The 6,384-nt window shown below is 38.6% G+C and overlaps 1 pseudogene; it reads right to left on the reverse strand.

Moving 5' to 3' along the window:
- Positions 1 to 2,383: 2,383 nt before the first annotated feature.
- On the reverse strand, positions 2,384 to 6,015 carry LOC147450735 (uncharacterized; annotated as a pseudogene).
- Between the last annotated feature and the right edge of the window lie 369 nt (positions 6,016 to 6,384).

Consider the following 6,384-nt stretch of genomic DNA (forward strand, 5'->3'; position numbering starts at 1 on the left):
CACACACACACACACACACACACACACACACTCAGGCTCCCTTTACACAAAGGGAATAGGGGACACATGTTAGCTCCCTAGGCCAATTGCCCACAAGGTGCACTGAAATCCTGTTGGATGGCCATAGAGGTGGACCAATGAGAATTAGGCTAGAGTAAATCTAGTTTAATTCATTTAAAAACACTTGGAAAAAGAACCAATAATAATTAAGCTCTCTAGAAGATTATTGGCCAGTCTCCCAAGGGGTCCAATGAGCATTCAACATCCCCATGCAGCTTGCCTGATTCCTATTGGCCACAAGACAAAGGGGTCCAATGAGAGTTTAGTTGCATTATTTAATTACCTAAAGCTCTCACAAAAGGGGAAAGGGGGACACTTGTCACAAGGCTATCACTTATGCTTCTTAAACCCTATTGGCTAAGCTTGGAGAGGTCTAATGGGAAGCCAGCAAGAGGATTTAGCAAGAGAGGTCGACCAAGAGAGAGAGGGGGACTGATTTTTCAAAGGCATTATCACTCACACACTCACACAATCTCATGTGTGAAGCAAGAATACTCTCTCTCTCTCTCTCTCTCTCTCTCTCTCTCTCCTTCTCAAGCTTTAATGGAAAGCTCATCACCTACTCCAAGATTGTGAGAAGGGAGGCCTACACCAACAACTCTCGGCTTTGTGATACAAATCCAACCAAGAGCGAAGCTTCAATGCATGCTCATCTCCTATACCATGCTAATTACTAAGCTATTATGAGTGATTAGGTGAGGATATATACTTCTTTCTCGTAAGAATACTCCTTCCTCTCAATCTACTCTCATACCCCGCTAGCTCTCACCATCTTCAAAGGTATGTGAGGTCTTGGGTCTAATACCATGAGGGAATTGATGTTGTGTTTTATAAGTGTTTGCTTAGTGCTTGAAGTTTCCATCTTCATTGCACTAGATAGTTATTGAAGGAACACATGCTCATCTCCTCTACCATGCTAATTACTAAGCTATTATGAGTGATTAGGTGAGGATATATACTTCTTTCTCATAAGACTACTCCTTCTTCCTCTCAATCTACTCTCATACCCTGCTAGCTCTCACCACCTTCAAAGGTATGTGAGGTCTTGGGTCTAATACGGTGAGGGAATTGATGTTTTGTTTTATAAGTGTTTGCTTAGTGCTTGAAGTTTCCATCTTCATTGCACTAGCTAGTTATTGAAGGAACACAAAGAATTGTATTGTAAAATGTCTTTCTTGATGGGGGAAACCTATAATACAAAGCCTTTCGGAGGGGGGACCGGCTCCATGTAAATCCGATCCGCAACTGTTGTCAATAGATCAATTTCTCTCTCTTTTGAAGTCTTTTTCATGCCTATCTAACTAGATGTTATGCTTTTTGTTGCTCTCTCCATCCAAGCACTCTTGCTATGCTCATTAGGAATCTATTCTAATGAAATACTCCCTATGTTTATGTTATTTTCCGCTATACACAAGTTACTAGGCCATTAAATGTTACATTGGTATTAGAGCACAAGGTTTCTCTTTTCTTGCTCAAGAACGGAGGTCCTCAAGGTAGCTATAAATGGTTGTTGTTATTAATTGTAAGTAGAATAGGGATTTTTCAGCCTTGCAGTGCTCCTGCCTTTGTGCAAATAACGGGGCATCACCGTCGAGAGCTATGGTCTTAATAGTGGAGTCCTACGGGGCTTGCCTATGGCTTAACCACTATTGAGCTATTAGAAGACATGAGCCGGTGGGGTTTTTTTTTTTTTTTTTGCGAGCTTTCGGTTGCGAGCTTTTACAATTGGAACTGTTTTTTTGAGCTTTTGAACCCTGATTTTATACTAATGATTTCTTTAAGTATCATTGTGTAGCAAAAAAACTCAAAACCTCACAGTAAAATCCTTCAATTACCAAACACTATGTAGAAATATGGAAGCACAACAATGCTTATGCAAAATGAAACTTTACAAAAAAGCACCATTTGTATGTGTTTTTGAGCCTGTACATAAAACAAGATTCCGAAAAATTTTGCTAGAGTCTCCTTTGTATGGAGACCTCTTCTTTAAAAAAACTATATACCCTTTCTTGGGCTCCTACATAGGATTTCCTTCACATAAACTCTTATTTCCACTACTTAAATGATTTTGTTATCTCACACAATCTACACATAAGCCAATGGTGTAAGCATAATACAACTACATAGGAAAGCACAATCAAAGTCATCTCCACATCATGTGGCCATCATGTACCAAACAAACACAAAAGAAACATCCAAATGAAATGTATGGAGCACACCAAAATGCCATGTCAATTTCATATGGGTACATCAAAACATAAATCAAAACATCAAGATGTGTATTGTTAGAATAATGTTTCCCCAATCAAGTGTGCATCCCTAATCAACATTTAACAGGTCCACATGCAATTTCGGTCAAACATCTTTCATAGAGCACATCGTCTAGCTCTAGAGTACACATGCAATGCCTCATATCTTCCACAGAAGCTTGGCCCAAACCACCACACCCCACAAACAAGTTGAAAACATAGTCCTGAGGCTCAGTAAACGTAGCTAGCTGCAACCACCTAACCATATAAAAAGTAAATTAGAAACATAATGCAAACACATATATACCATAACATTCACTAGTATCATAATTTAGACTAATCTTAATGAAAGAACAAAGATGACCGCTCTACCCCGCCTCTAAGAATGACACCATCAATCTCAATGGGGAAGACTACATCATCTATCATGTAGCTACAATCTGCTGGAAACAATCTTTCGGCAATTTTCTCCCCTGCCTCTCTATCATAGTGTGGCACAGGATGGCCAATACGATACCAAAGACACATGTAAGATCAAGTACCTGCAAAAATAAATAAGTCAAAGAATGAATGCCATAGCTATAAAGTTTTAGTTAGGACATACAACTATGAAACTAAGTTTGTTATCTCACTGCCTCTCTAGTGAGTGGATGCCGATATGCTTTCTTGTTACACATGAGGGTCCATGTACATAACAACACAAGTCCTACCCTAGTAGCATCTGCAATAAAATCTCTAATATGCTCGGCCATGCACATGGTGACTAAAAACCCCTCATCTGCCAAAAACTCACGAGCCACATCCATGCACCCTGTAACTAGACCCTTGGAAAATGTGTTCCACTTGGGAACACTCATGCCCTCTACAAAAGTGAATGATGTTATGTAAGCATACAATCATAGTTAGCTGTAGGTATTACCCCAAAGAAAATTTACTTACCCAATGGAATTGGTCCTAGACCATCCATAAGTAAACTTGTAGGAAAATCCGCAAAGATAAGCCTAGCCACCTCACGACAAGGCACACTATCTCTGCTATATAACTTTGTATTTTGTGCCGCAAAAAATTTGTTGATGCTACAAGAAAATTAAACATGAATCAAAATCATAGAACAATGCAAGAAGAAAATGCAAATAAGTAAGCATTATGGAAATCCACCTATCAAGGGAAAACTTATCAATTTGTGATATATCCACAAGCAAAACATCTACAACGGTTTGGTAATGGTGCCCTACAAGAATTATCCAAATTGACTTTGAATTAGGAAATATGAAAAAAAAAATTTCTAACAATTTTATTAAACTTACCAATAGATCATGTGATCGGCCTTCTCTCCCAAGCCTCTCGCCCAAGTGAGGACTCTGCAACAAACGAAGTAGTGTGCACCAATGACGATGTAGTGGGCACATTAGAAGAGGGTGTCATATGATGCGGTATAGTGGTCGCCAAAGAGGACATACCGAGCTCCGTAGATGGCACAATGGGAGGCATCAAAGAGGGAGTAGGTAATCTTGATGTACTTGGTGGCTCCATGGTCCCTTTATCCTTCTTGAGCACATTGCTTGCTAGTGGAGTACCTTGAGAGCCACTCTCAATGGTGTTTTGAGTAACTCCATGTGAAACGGGAGGGAGAGACTCTTCTTGTGTCTCCTCTAAGTACTCATCACTCTGTTTTTGAAACCCTTCATTCAACAACCATACAACACAATATCACAGTGAAGTAAGACATACATTCTCCATAGAAAATAGCCACAAGTGTATAGGTACTTACTCTCCCGTAATTCAAAATCTTGCTTTGGAATAACTCCTAGTAGATAATCCAACCACCAAGGACAAACACTGGCTTCCCATGTTGTCAAATTCCTTTCAATCAGAAAGGGAGCAAACATTGTATTCTCATCACGCACATTAATCCACTCTCTAGTGAATAATGGGGATTCATTCAATTCATGTGTCTCAACGCATTGTATAACCCATCTACAAAATTTTAGGGCATCATCCACTTTGAAAAGCACATACACACAATAGTATCACAATTGACACATAACTCAAAAAAAAAACGCCAGAGTCTCCTTTGTATGGAGTACACTTTTTCAAAATAGACCATAAACCCTATCTTGGGCTTCCACAAGGGATTTAAGTGTTTTCAACACTGGCATTACACACGCCCGTATTGTCAAAAAAAACATCCACCCCATATTGGGCTTCCACAGGGAATTTAAGGATTTTTTGTAAACAAAAAATGATATGTCACCAATCTCAGTATGACCCACTGTCACCTAACTATGACAAATAAATGAAATGCTCTTATTTTTCAAAGGGTGCAAGTGGAAGATGCAAAGCTGTAAATCACTCTCTTAGCCGACAACACAAGCTCTGGCATCTTCTCACTAGAGTCAGAAGATTTCACCGCATCCATTAGAAAAATAAAAGCCTGCACAAATAGTAACAATAAAAAAACATTCTCAACTTGATCTTGTGTAAATTAAAACATGTCTATATTCTATTAAAAACAATGGTCTAATATCTACCTGCAAAATATGATTTTTCATGCTCATCTTGTAGAATAGATCAAAAGAATTTGGAAGTGGTGGACCTTCTACTTGTAGCCTTTCAATCATAAGTGTAGCTTCCCCATGCAAGTGAGCCCAATAATTCTCCTTTTTCATGTAACTTCTCAAAGGCTTGTAATCACCAAAATGAAGATATTGTGGATCCTTAGACTTGGTGAGGCTCATTAGGTCCAAAGTTATCTTTTATCTACAAGAAAAGAAAACAACAGATCACACAACCATATAGAAAATCAAAATGCTCGAACACAATTACAAATGAGAAACTAGTAGCTACAGTACCTCTCAAAAGTGATTTTAGAGCTTGTCAAACAATAGAGCTTATCTCTAGTGATCTTTAGCGTTCCTGGTTCATCCCATTTAATGCTAAAAAGAAACTTGAAGAACTCATCACCATTAAGAGTATTGGCGATTGATAGGTACTTGTAGCCCCTATCTTTCTACCTTTGTGGCCTTTTCAAGTCTCTTCTTCTTCTCAACATCATTTAGTCCAAGAGCATCTAGCTTTGCTCTTTCTTTGAACATAAATGCATTGAACTCATCCTAATACAAAACACTGTATTAAAACCACAATAAAAGTTAGCAGTAATTACCAATTATGTAGAGTAGTTATCACCTTACACACTAGTTGCGATATCAATCCACATGGAGTATTGTACCATAGTGAAGCACCATGGTAATACCGTGCCTCAACAGTCGTCTCCACTCTAGCGCATTCTCTCATATCGGGTGTCAATTTTTGAAGGATAGACTCTTTATTTGCCATGCCAAATCTTTGAAACACATACACTTCATGAGTGATGACATGACATGTGCCCTAGAAATGCTGCAGCAAAATATAAAACAAATAGTAAAACACAAGCATTGTTAGCAAAAAACAGATAGTCAACATGCAATTATAAACTTACGCATTGGAAGTGTCAAGTGCAAGAAGCAACTCTGCTTCTTTTGCTCTAGGCAACTCAAGGAATTGGCAACAAACACTAACATGGTATTGAACATTGTCCGAATACTCTATCACAAAAATAATAATCACAATTTATATAAACGAAAGTGTATAACAAAAAAGTGAAAATGAAAAAAGGTCTCACCTTCTTTTATTCTTTTCCACCATGTTTTAAGCCAGTAGTTTCCATCCCACACCAAAAATTTCTTTCCTTTGAGCTCCTGCCACTCTCTACCAAGTGCTCTCTCAAACTCAACATTTCTTTCCCGCCAAAGTGGTCCCTATTCCTCCATATCCGTCGTGGTCCTGAGAATGGTATCTCCTATAGAATCCTCGACGGACACAACAAAATTCCCCATAGTTTCTAAATACCCAGCTAAATCAAAAGAGGAAATGAGCCATTCTACATCATCTCTAGAAAACCTAATAGCCTCATGCACCATGAGTCGACAAAGTGGAACAGGAGGAGGCAATGTCTTCTTCTTGACATAAAACTGGCTTAGAACATCTTTCATCAAGCCAAGAAAAATTTGCTTGCCTAGGTGTTTGGAATGCTTAT

Source organism: Adiantum capillus-veneris, chromosome 9 (genome assembly GCF_014529385.1).
Source record: "Adiantum capillus-veneris isolate H3 chromosome 9, ASM1452938v2, whole genome shotgun sequence".
Taxonomy (NCBI): Eukaryota; Viridiplantae; Streptophyta; class Polypodiopsida; order Polypodiales; family Pteridaceae; genus Adiantum; species Adiantum capillus-veneris.